At 46.3% G+C, this 13,148-nt stretch overlaps 1 protein-coding gene across 1 annotated transcript in view; it reads left to right on the top strand.

Moving 5' to 3' along the window:
- Nucleotides 1-414: 414 nt before the first annotated feature.
- LOC144127977 (putative 4-coumarate--CoA ligase 1) overlaps nt 415-13,148 on the top strand; it is a 76,733-nt gene continuing 63,999 nt past the window's right edge. Inside the window, exon 1 of the mRNA XM_077661006.1 lies at nt 415-533. The gene's annotated coding sequence lies outside the window, so the exon portion shown is untranslated. The remainder of the gene's footprint in view (nt 534-13,148) is intronic.

Raw genomic sequence — 13,148 nt, forward strand, 5'->3', positions numbered from 1 at the left:
CATCGGAAGGTGTGAAAATATGCATTACGCGCAATTTTTCAAAACTGCAATACGAATTCCAGCGAGTAGTCACTCATCCCGCTAGTTTGGGTACGAAGAGCAACAACCGCAGATATGATTATTGCCTCTAGCTCAATAGCACCGGGGTGATAACACAGCATAGTTCACTTGGATGCGATTGCATTTAAGAAGGAAAGCTCTGAGAATAAAAGCGTGACGTGAGTGGCACATTCCTATTCCAGTGAGTAATGCAGTGGACCCAAGGTCCCAATGTCTCAGAGCCCCGCACGACGACACAATTACAGCCTGAAAGTTATCATTGTTATGATGGGCAATGCGTCATCTTAGGTTATCGGCTTCCCGCAGTTCGTGGGGTCGCTGGAGAAATAAAAGGACCCGGGGAACAGTCGCTCGCTTTGTCGCACTCATAGTGAGCCGCACGTTGGCTTCCTCACTAACGTCGGGTCTGCAGCTGCCAAGCACCTAGAGATAACAGTAGGCCGATAGGTGACCAAGGAGAGTGTGGTACTCAGGTATGTGCTCTAGAATATCATATTCTCTCATGGTAAATCACAACCAATGTTCTTGACCGGAACTCACCACGGGTACGTAATGTCGCTGACTGCGTTATCTGGCTATGGGGACAAGATGAAACTGACGGTGCAGTATTCTCAAATGCCAGCCTCTGGCGTCATTTCAGGTAACCTTTGCCATATGGCGGGTCGCTACATTAACAAGCTAAAGTGTGCACAAACGGGCACTTAAATAAAATATTTTTTTAGAATTTGAAATAACTGCCAGAGCACGCCACTGATAAGATAAAATATACGCCCTTTTTAGTCTCCTTCTCTTAGAGCAAGAACACTAATACTGACTGCATACGGACCGGTCACTATGACGAACTCAGCCCGGTAGGCTTAACACTTTATCAAGACGTGCGCTGTTTAAGTTGAAAAAGACAGTTAATGACAAAACAAACATTAAGGTTAACTGTTCGTGTTGCTCTTAACTCTCTTGTCGCTAAATTTCGGGGGTGGGCCAAGCCCACTATGGGGCGTGTCCCGGGTCGGTTTCGAACGTAAATTTACACATTTTTGGGGGTGACCACCCACATTTCGAGGTTCGGCCAAGTCCACTTTGAGACTAGGTAAAGCCCGTCTTCTACCCGAGCAAACCCACATTCACTAGCAGAAAAATTCAGGTTAAATCATTTTGACGGCGAATTTCTGATGTCCTAACCCATATGGGACACGCCTCATGTGCCATACCATGTGTGGCCATTTTACCCTGCAGCGTCGTCCCCAAATTAGGCTATGCCTGGTGTCTCAAAGGTCATTAAATCTACCAACGTCATCCCAATGTAAAATTTCTGGCGGTCCTAATGTGCCATACCATGTGTTGTCATCTTTACCCTGCAGGGCTATTCTCAAAATTAGAATTTGCATGGTCCATTGCTATGTACGTTCACTTCCTTGATGAGTCTGGCTGAGGTTTCATTTTCCTCGCGTGAGACATCGTGGAAATCGCTGGGGGTAGGCTAGAAGTGCTTTGGCACTATAAAGCAAGCATATCTAAAAGCTCAAGATTGACATAATGAAAATGAGACTTATTTTTGAGTGTGAACCGATCACAACATTGAAAAAGATCTAGAGGCCATGAGAAAAACAGAACCATACAATTTTGGTATCGAGACATAAAGCCAATTGACAAAGGCAAATTTAGTCACTTTCTGAAACTGGCACTCGCGTTTAGAGTTGTTCGTTGGATGGCACAAGACACACTTCGTAGACGCCCTTTGAACAACGAACTCACCGAAGTTAGCTATGTGCCCTCACATCAATCGGTTTCCACAAACTTCAAGCCTCCACATGCGCAGCCTCAGGATATTAGAAGTCTGCGTTGAATATTCCGCTGAAATACTGGCGCGGCCTTACTTCAGGGAAATGCCTGGGGAGTGTGCCGGTGTGATCTACCCGAGCAGATCTTTGCCCGCCTTCTGTGGAGACACCTGCGGCGCACTAAGCTGCCAGCGGGGCACTTACGTTTAACCTTCACCTCTCTGACGGTGGTGATCTTGACCGTGTTTTGTCGCATGAGGCGTAAGCGCATGTGGATCCCGAACGAACATACATATGCCAAGAAAGCACGAGCCCTGCACCTAAGTTCTGTTCCCCACTCCTGCCTCGGAGCCATTGAAGAACAATTTTCGGTGCCCGGTAAAGCCAACACTCCGCTGGTTTTCTTTGTTATAGTGCGAGAGCATTACTTGGCTCATTGTTCGAAAACTCCGCCGTCATCAGAAATCCGCGGCGAAAATGCAGCAGGCAGATGACGTCACCACTCCTCCTGGAACAATAGGCCGCTGACTTCCAATCCTCTGCAAGTCCAATGGGCTGCACTCGGGTATCCGTTACAGCCGGCGTCGTTGCTATACAGCGGAGCTGTTGTCTACACCGCGCCTGTTCTTTCAGTCTTTCCGCTCACATCTTTCAACTCTTCTTTTTGCACGTGGCAGCGATTGTCGCTCAGCTGGAGCCAGTGGGCAGGCCCGTGCACTTTCCTTTTAATCCTTCCTTCAGTCGCAATAGGAACAACCTCCACACAAAGCCATGGATGAGCAACGTGCCGTAACTAGTGCTTCGACGATGCATCCTCGTCGTCAAGCGGAATCTGATTATCTTTACCATATGGAAAGGCGTTAGAATAGATAACCATGCCGAACGGAACTTCCGTTCTTCTTACCACGTTCAGCCGGGTTCAACCACAGCTAATTTTTAAAGGGATAGCGTCAAGGGCCCATTGTCGCAGAAAAGCCGGTGTAAGCGTTGTTGCGGGCGTTGTGATGCGAGAATCCCGAATAAAAAATTCTCCGCGAACACTGCATCAGTGTTCGGTATAATAGCGTTAGCTAAAGGAGCTTCAAGTGCTTACATAGGTGTGCTCGGCAAACGTGGAGAACACCAAATCTAAACATCCGTGGATTATTTCCGGATTCTAAGACAGAACTAGCGCCATCTATCCCACGCAATTAGCATTGCTATTGCTATTTACAGCCACCTGCGCTATATCCGGATACTTCCTCGCTATATCAGTCCATAAAGTTCTTAAACGCGTGCATCACAACACGACGAATCGTTTGACACCCTCCAGAATCCCCAGCGACAAACAGTGCGGCCGTAATGACCACCTGAAGATCCTCGGATTACACCGTTTTGGGGCAGAAAGGTAGTCAGTGCGAATCCCAAAAATGTTTTGGGTGTGATCTGAGGTAGTAATTTTATCCTCAGGAAGATGTCAACTCATTCGACATCACATCGAACAATCTGCGTAAAACGGGTGGTCCCCAAATTTTGTGCAAATGGTTGTCCAGGGCGAGGGTCCCTCTACAAAGGCCGCTATACTGGCACATATACAGGGTGTCCCAGCTAAATTTAGCCAGAGCTTAAAAATAGGCTGAAACACTATAAGAGGACGTAACCAAATGTATTTTGCTGGCTATTGCACGGAACAACTCACACTAATTTTGTATTGTGCTTAATTGCGTAATTAGTCGATATTAAATAACAAACTTTGCAAGCAACGAAGATAGGCGAAAAAGTTGGATGAGATAGTTGTAGAACGGTTCGCGCAACATCCGTTTAAACAGTTTTAACACTCCATATATTACGTATGAGCTTTTCTTCCCGCGAAATACAAAAAAAATATATGCCATATGCCATGCCCCCTTGCGCGCCTTGATTGCGGTGCTCTCAAATGTTCTCTATAGGAACTAACAGATCATTAAGCCCGGAGTGTTGCCCCTTAAAAGGCGACAGGGGAGAGAGGCTGTAGCTGGCTTTGCGATTTACGCCAGACGTATGCTTCGCTTGCGGATATTGATGAAACTGACAAGCAGAAACAGTCCTTATCGCTTGCGCTCCCGTAATCTCACAGCCAGCGTGCTCGTCGGAGCCTTGTCACCTTCTAAGCAAGCACACCTGGCTAGATGAGCTATTTGTTTCTTGGGCGGAACGTTTGAGAGCGCAGCAATCGTGGCGCGCAAGCGGACATGTCACGTGGTATTTTTTTTTTGTATCTCGCGGGCTTCTGCAGAGGGCGTAAAAAACCGGATACTTAATCAATGGAAAGTTAGACACTGTTCAGTGGGATGTTTCGCGGAGCGTTCTACAACTTTATCATTAGACTTTTTCGCCTATGTTCGTTTATTGCGAAGTTGTTTAATTAATCTCGACTAATTATGCAGTTATGCCCAATACAAAACTAGTGTGAGTTGCTCCTTACCATAGCCAGGAAAATTCATTTGGTCGTGTTGTCTTAGTGCAACGGCATATTTTTAAACCCTGGCTAAAGTTAGCTGGGACACCATGTACAACGGATCGAAAGCGTATTTAGGAATTAAGGCGCTACGCGACCAGTGTTGCTATGTGATATATTGTGGTCACGTGGTAACTGCTTTGGTGAATTTGATTCTCAGTGCAGACAGACGCGTCCTCTACAAACATAAGTAGTAAGAACTCACGCTCTTAAAAGCCTTGCGCAGGTACTGAGAATCGAACGCAGGTCTTTAAAAGTGCGAGGCGAGAGCGCGCAGAACACGCTACGAAAGCTATTTTTTGTCTTTAGTGCCCGTTTCGACAGTTTACAATAGATCACAAACATGTTCTGCGCTACATTCTGGAACATCAAGAGCGGACATGCGTTTCACTCACGTGAGAAAATCAAAACTGTTTCAAGGAACACAGCTCTCCCACTCAACTCGATAACTTCATTATAAAAACATAGCTCCTTGTACTCTTCACGTAGCATAAAATATGTTTTCTTTGAAGTAATCTCGGACAGACCGCGCATCGTCATCGCAGTGTCGTAAAGCAATCCTCCTTCGCCAAATGCTGTTGCACGCTATTCTTGCACGCTACGAACTCTCGTTGGTTCGGACTGAATAAAACCGGGCCTAGTGAATACGTTGTGGTCTTCGACATCGCAAAACGTCTTTGTGTATTGATACGTACATGAGTAATTATGGCTATGCAAATTTTGAAAAGGGACCCGAAGAAATCGCATGCTGCTACATAAAACATTTCAGTTGACTGCCATGAGCTGTGGCAACGCAGCACCATCAATACTGTGGAGAAGAAATTAAATGCAAATAGCTTGCGCTGAGGTACGATAGGTAGTGTTATGACCGTTTTCGCTTTAGAATCACGGGAAGCTTTGCTTTCAAGATTTTTTCAGTGACTTGTTTGGTTGAGTTCGGGTTCATGGTGTTGCACGTTCTAAAGCGACTCAGGCTATGATGGACGCCGTTGTGGAGGGCTTCGGTAATTTCGACAACCTGCGGTTATTTAAAGTGCACTGATACCGCACACGTACTGTGGACTTGAATTTGGAGGACCGGCAGACGAAACCTTTGAAGACGTCAACTGGACCGAACGCGGAACCCGTGTTAACACGACTGTTTCTCCCATGCGGGCGGCAGCGTGGGTGCAGCCCTTCGCGACCTCTTCGTGCTTCAGACGAGCAGGCAGTGGTGACCGGACCTGTGTGCGTCACGTTTTGTGCGGGTGTCAACCATTGCGATGTGATGGAACCAGTCCCGCCGAGCGCCTGTGATGTACGCGTCAGTGTGCTGTTATGGTCAGCGAATACGACGCCAACGGATACGCTGACCTCCAATATGGTCTCTCTTTCTGTTGTGTTGTGTCGTGACCGATAGATCGCTGTGCAGCATAAGACCCTCAGAATCAGAATCAGAATCAGAACGTTTATTCACGCAGAAATTGATACACAAAGTGCTGTGTAGTCATCTGGATCCTTAGCCGCTATGGCTAAAGATGGATCCATTACAAACATTGTCAGAGTTAAACAATCACTATATGGAGCATTGCTATGAGCAACAACACGTGTTTAGCTTGGTGCATCAGATTGCTTGTTAAGGTAGTGGCGTTTTAGTTTAGAAACAAAGTTGGACGTGTATTTCATGTAACACGGCACGGTATTCCATATTTTAGCCCTGATAAAAGAAATTGAGCGCCGCCCGTATACGTTGTGAGCTATGGGTAAATTAAAATTATTGTGCTGTGCCTGCCTAGTGTCACGTTTGGGAGAGATGAATATGGAAGAAGGATGTGGAGAGTTCGTGCTAATTATCTGGTGGACTAAAATGGCCGTTTTGTACTCTTCAGAATGGGATGAGATCGGAACCGGATAACGATCTCGAGATCTATTCTTAAAGGCGAAGATTAAGCGTTCTACATTTTGTTTAACATCATAACCTCCTATAAAGTTCCCTAGGCGCGCTAAACGCTAATTAAATATTTCGATGGTTTCTTGATAGGCATTTTTGATGCTTTTGGTTGACTATTAATTGTTTGGTTTGTCAGTGACAGCTGTAGATGTTCACCAAGGCAGAAATTTGGGCGACTTGGTAAGTGTTCATTTTCGCTCTCAGCGCAACCCGAACGGGACACAAGACGAAGGACTAGCACAAACAGGCGCTGACTATCAACTGTTTTTTTATTGAAGAACGAAAAGCGTATCAATACAAACAGTGAACTACTTATCAATCAACAAAAGTTATCTGGAAGGCACGTGGGAGGTCAGATAGCTCAATTCCCTCTCGGATAACGTTATGGAAGGGCTGCTGATACATTTTGCGCCGTAGCGGTAAATATATATATAAATAAAAGTGGTAGTGGTAAATAAATATAAAGTAGTGGTTACGTGAAAACGGGTACCCAGATCAACTCATTTCCAGGGCAGCGGAGAAACTTCTTAGGCAGCTCAAGAATGGAGCTCAGCCGAAAGAAGCCAAAAAGAAGAAAAAGCCGGCTGTGGTCCCGTATGCACACTGCTTGTCACATGGGCTGAAAAAAGTTGCGGGCAGATACGCCGTTGAAGTCGTCTTTTCTGCACCTAGAAAACTTAGCGCAATGTGCAAAATGGTTAATCAGAGGCACTACGGCAAGAGCAAGAGAAATGCTTGTCAGGTGCGTTATGTGTCGCCATCTATACCTTGCGACGTAGGGGTGGTATACCAGGTCCCCTTCTCCTGCGGTGCCATGTACATTGGCCAGACTGGCAGGTGTGTTAGCAAACGCTTGATGGAGCATGAAAACACCAGGAACAATGACCTCCTGTCTCACAGAGGCTCCCACAGCAGGCAATGCCAATGCAGGCATGAAAAGGATCATGCAGAAAGGAGAGCAAAAGGGGACCCCCTTGCCCAGGCGTCTTTCCAGGGCAAAAATTGCCAATGTGTTCCCGATTACAGTAACACGCGCATCCTGTTCCGACATAACAATAAATTAACACGCGAGGTAATGGAAGCTTTTTATATTTACCACTACGGCGCAAAATGTATCAGCAGCCCTTCACTCCCTCCCTTATCCCTTCCCATACGGCGCGGTTCAGGTGTCCAACGATATATGAGAGAGATACTGCGCCATTTCCTTTCCCCCCAAAAAAACAATTATTATTATTCCATAACGTTATCCGAGAGGGAATTGAGCTATCTGACCTCCCACGTGCCTTCCAGATAACTTTTGTTATTGATAAGTAGTTCACTGTTTGTATTTATACGCTTTTCGTTCTTCAATAAAAAAACAGTTGATAGTCAGCGCCTGTTTGTTCTAGTCCTTCGTATTGTGCCCCGTTCGTGTTGCGCTGAGATCGAAAATGAATGCTGTAGATGTTACTTCTAAAAAGCCTTATGAGGGTCTTTATTAATGGGGAAATAATATAGGGTACAACTTTGTCACAACTGAAAATTGGTTTTTGAGGAGAGGAAATGGCGCAGTAATTGTCTGACGTCTTGATCGACATCCTAACCGCGCCGTAAGTGGAGAGAGGGAGATGGGAGTGAAAGAAGAAAGAGAGAAGGAGTTTCTGAAGAGGGGGGTCTGTAATAATTTCGATCACCTGGAGATCTTCAACGTGCACTGACATCGCATAGCACACGGGCGCCTTTTGCGGCCGCGTTTTGATGTAGGCGAACCGCAAAGGCGCCCGTGTGCTGTGCGATGTCAGTGCACGTTAAAGATTCCCAGTTGGTCGAACTTATTCCGGGACCCCCACTGCAGCACCTCTTTCTTTCTTCTTACACTCCCACCTTTCTCCTTCCCTTACGGAGCGGTTCAAGTTCACAATTACTGCGCCATTTCTTTTTCTCAAAAGCCAATTTTCAATTATTTCACTCCCTCCTTTATCCCTTCCTTTACGGCGCGGTTCAGATGTCCAATGATATATGAGACAGATACTGCGCCATTTCCTTTCCCCCCAAACCAATTATTATTATTATTATTATTAAATTTAATTCTTGCCTTTTTTTTCGCGCGATGGCTCAGTGGTTAGAGCGCTCGGCTGCTGATCCGGAGTTCCCGGGTTCGAACCCGACCGCGGCGGCCGCGTTTTTATGGAGGCAAAACTCTAAGGCGCCCGTGTGCTGTGCGATGTCAAAGCACGGTAAAGATCCCCAGGCGGTCGGAACTATTCCCGAGCCCTCCACTACGGCACCTCTTTCTTCCTTTCTTCTTTTACTCCTTCCTTTATACTTTCCCTTAAGGCGCAGTTCAGGTGTCCAGCAATGTATAGGACAGATACTGCGCCATTTCCTTTCCCCAAAAACCAATTATTATTTTTTTTCGAAGAAAGGAAGAAAGATGGAAGAGGTGCCGTAGTGGAAGGCTCCGGAGTAATTTCGACGACTTGGGTATCTTTAACGTGCACTGATATCGTGTGCTGAGCGATGTCAGTGCACGTTAAAGATCCCCAGGTGGTCGAAAATATTCCGGAGGCCCCCACAGTGGCACCTCTTTCTTTCTTCAACTCTCACCTTCCTCCTTGCCTTACGAAGCAGTTCAGGTGTCCGCTGAGATTGGTGACAATTACTGCGCCATTTCCTTTCCGCCAAAACCGATTTTCAATTCTTTTAAAACTTTTTTTTTGAAGGGCACGGGCACTAAAGCAGTGCTAGGGCTGGACTTCAAAAAAGCGTTTCCTAACTGGGCACACGTAACCATTCTCGAGAACATCTCAGACATCAACCCAGGAGAAAAAATCTTCCATTACATCCGCTAATTTCTTATCCTTAGGTGCGCGATAATCAAGGGAGGTGAGATAGAGTCATCTTTTCGGCTAGTGGACAGAGGGACACTGCAGTGATCGGTACTGTCACCGTTTCTCTTTAATCTTTCCATCATTAAAATTCCACCCAAACTAGAAGCCATACCCGGATTGAGACATACGTTCTACGCAGATGACATCACTTTCTGGACCACCAGCGGGAGCGACGGTCAGTTAGAGGGAACATTGCAAAGTGCAATCAATAGTCACTATCTCAGAGCTCGCAGGTAAAGTAGGCCTAACGTGCTCGCACCCAAAATCGGAGTGCCCCGCCGTGGTGGCTCAGTGGTTAGGGCGCTCGACTACTGATCCGGAGTTCCCGGGTTCGAACCCGACCGCGGCGGCTGCGTTTTTATGGAGGAAAAACGCTAAGGCGCCCGTGTGCTGTGCGATGTCAGTGCACGTTAAAGATCCCCAGGTGGTCGAAATTATTCCGGAGCCCTCCACTACGGTACCTATTCTTCCTTTCTTCTTTCACTCCCTCCTTTATCAATTCCCTTACGGCGCGGTTCAGGTGTCCTCCGATAAGTGAGACAAATACTGCGCCATTTCCTTTCCCCCAAAACCAATTATTATTAAATCGGAGCTCCTGGTCTTAGAGACAAACCCAGAGGACCCGGTGCCAGAAGACGAGCGCCTCCATCCGTGCCTAACGTGTGCGTGGGGCGACGTCCTTTCAAGGAGGTGCCGTCTATAAGGATCTTGGGACTGTATCTACAAGCTGCCCTGGAAAAGCTGAAGATATCAATTGATATGTCAATTAGGTTAATTACAAGAACCGCCAACCGTAAGACGGAAAAGAAGACACCTCTGCAGTATAGTGCAGGCACTTGTTCTGAGCAGGATGGACCAATAAAGTGAACCAATAAAAGGGTAAAAAGGGTATCGGGGTCGTAAGTGAAAAAATCTTGAGAAACAGCGGAAGAGGCAGCTGTGGCACTAGCCATAGCTAGGCACTGACGCGGATACGATCTTCTCGGATTCCATATTGACCGTCCGTAGCTTTGCCGGGGGCAGAATCTCGACTGCGGCACAGCAGATACTGAAACTGACCAGGCAACCTTGCAAAGAAATTGAGGTGAAATGGCTGCCGGCTCACTCGGGAAATCCGGAAAACGAGACGGCCCACAACATGCCTCGAGGTTTTCTCAACCGAGTCGGTGGTTCGTCCGTATCCATGGATTACTCCGAGGGGCTGCCATCTTTCCACGATACCACAAGCCACAACAGATTTGAAAGGCGCAAATTTCTAGTACCTGGCAAAACGTCGGATAAGGCGCAAGAGACCGCCTGGAGGAGACTCCAAACGAGGTCTCTAGTGGTGGTCTACTCTGACAGTCAAAGGAAGCGGTGTTAGAACTGCGACGTACTCTCGTTACTTTACATTTAGCGTCATTTGGTTTCATTAATGAGTTTACACACTCGTTAGAAAATCGATCTAATCTGATTGAAGGCTTAGTGTATCGCTGTAATTTTTAATTTCTTAGAACACTACGCTGTCATCGCCAAATAAACGAATGGATGAACAAGAACAATCAGAAAAATCACTAACATATATTAAAAATAACAGACGGCCCAAGACAGAGCCATGTGGGACACCAGATGAATCCTCTATTAAGGATGAACTGCAATTATTGACTGCTACAAGTGTTGTTGGTTAACGAGAAAACATTCAAGCCATTTTATCATCTGGTTATCCAAGTTAATTTGGCGGAGTTTAATTAATAGTAGTTGGTGACACCTTCTCAAAAACCCTTGAAAAATCTAGGAATATGCAGTCAGCATATGAATGGTTATCGAGAATGGCATCAATTTTGTGTGTGAAAAACAATAGCTGGGTATCTCTGGAGTACTGCTTTCAGAACCCATGCTGAGAGGAATTAAAAAATGAGATGGACTCAGAAAATTAGGAAAGTTACAGAATTATATTTTCTCAAATCGTACATGGAATACAAGTAGGTGAGATGAGATGGTAGTTATCTGGTCACTGCTTATCAGATTTCAAGAATAGCACCACCTTCCGGATTTTCCAATCGCGCGGCAGGCTTCCTATAACTAAGGTTTGTGGGATTATTTTCGAGAAAAGCAGCGAAGACATTGTTTTAGTAGTCGCAATAAATTGCACGTTAATACCATCGATTCCGGACAAAGAATAAATTTTTAGTGACTTCACAACTTTCTGTACGGCTAGAGTGTCTACTGTGATGTGGCGCATAATTGCATTGTTCGGAGCGGGAAGCATTGGAAGTTGTGAGACAGCACCACAAGAGAAGTGTTTTGCTAATATTTATTCAGTAGTGTAGGACATTAACTGTCAGAATCACTTTGGCGATTTGAATCTCTTAGTGAAATTGTGGAGTTCTCTGTCGGGTTAATACAATTGGAAAATGTTTTGGGTTATGAGCAAGTATTGAAGGTAGAGTATTTTGTAGAAAGTTAGACTTAGCTGCGAAAGGCATATAATGTAAGAATCTGCGGCACTTTTATCTTTCGTACCAACTTTCTTGGCTGAAAGATATAGACGTTCTTATGGTTAGATAGTCTTTTAATGCTTTTGTTGTACCATGTAGCTTTTTGGTTTGAGAATATTCTTCGTTGTAGAATATATTTGTTCTTAAAGGGATTATACAATAAATTAATTGAGATTACGTAAAGCAGACGAGAGATATGCATTCGATCACTCGTCACCCCAGTGCAAGAATTTTTGAGCTAGCATCAACAACAGCGAAGATATAGACGATTAAAAATTACGCTCCTCTCTCCCCCCTCAACTCGTGCACGAGGAGCACCAGAAAAAAATAAATAAAACAGCTCTGGAACTGGGCCCCGCCCATGAATACGTCATCCGCTGACGTTTATTTTTCAACTTCCGGTTGTTGCTCCTAGCCTGCCAGCAGCAGCGTCGGCGGCGTGGCGGCATCTCTCCGGTCTCTTCGTCTTCCTGGATTGCGGCGCGCGTCGGGTTTCTTTGCTTGTCATCTGTGGTAATTAGCAGTAATAAACCCGGACCTCGAGGTGCGACTGCTCGCTTTTACGGCCGCGATGGGCATCGAGCTTTTTGCGTGCCCACGAAGAGCCGTGCGAGTGGCTTCGGAACTCCCGACAGAAGGAGGCGGCAGATAGGATAGGATAGGAAAACATTTATTGAATCATAAGTATTTAGGCGATCAGAAGTCTTCTTGCTTGCCTCGAGTGTCGCTGTCTTCACGCTGCGCTGCAGGGAAGGCTTCTTCAGCAAAGGGTGGTCCCTCAGTCCAGGGCTCCACTGAGTTTGGCTGCATCCCTTGCGTGCTCTACCATCCTCTTTTGGACGGCGAGCTCGCAGCTGACGAGCCGGCTCTCCCAGTGCTCCGCACTCGGGGGTTTGTGTTCCCGGAATGCGTTGTTTCGTTCGCATTCCCATGTTATGTGAAATAGTGTGGGTGTGGCTCCGCACCACGGGCATGTGCCCCTATATTGCGTTGGGAACATCTTGTTGTATATAAAGAGGTTGGGGAAGGAACCTGTTTGTAATCTACACCAATCTGTTGCCTCCTCCTTTGTTAGTGCTTTATGCGGGGGCGGATATTTATATCTCACCCCTCTGTGATGTTGGAGTAGTTCTGAATAGCTGTCCCCGAGGATCATGGCGCTCAGACCACGGCTCTCCTGCTGCTGTCCGACTCGGAAACAAAAAGCTCGAGCTAGAACATCCGCCGCCTCATTGCCCCTTATGCCCTCGTGCGCAGGTATCCAGATTAAATTATGTTGGACTGTTATGCTCTCTGAGAGGTTGCACTCTCTGAGCACCTTAAGAGCAGCTTTGCTAATTCTGCCCTTCGTATAATTTCGACAGGTCTCTTTTGAGTCCGTGAGAATATTCAATGATTTGTTCTCCCTATATCCTTTTGCTGCCGCCAGCGCTACGGCTAACTCCTCGGCGTCCGTTATAATCCAGATTTCCGTGGATGCCCCGGAGGTTAGTTCCCCATCTTTGTTTACTACCACTGCCGTACCTATGTATTTGCTTCTGCCGCTAGCTACTTCCA

The sequence above is a fragment of the Amblyomma americanum genome, chromosome 4 (assembly GCF_052857255.1).
Source record: "Amblyomma americanum isolate KBUSLIRL-KWMA chromosome 4, ASM5285725v1, whole genome shotgun sequence".
NCBI lineage: Eukaryota > Metazoa > Arthropoda > Arachnida > Ixodida > Ixodidae > Amblyomma > Amblyomma americanum.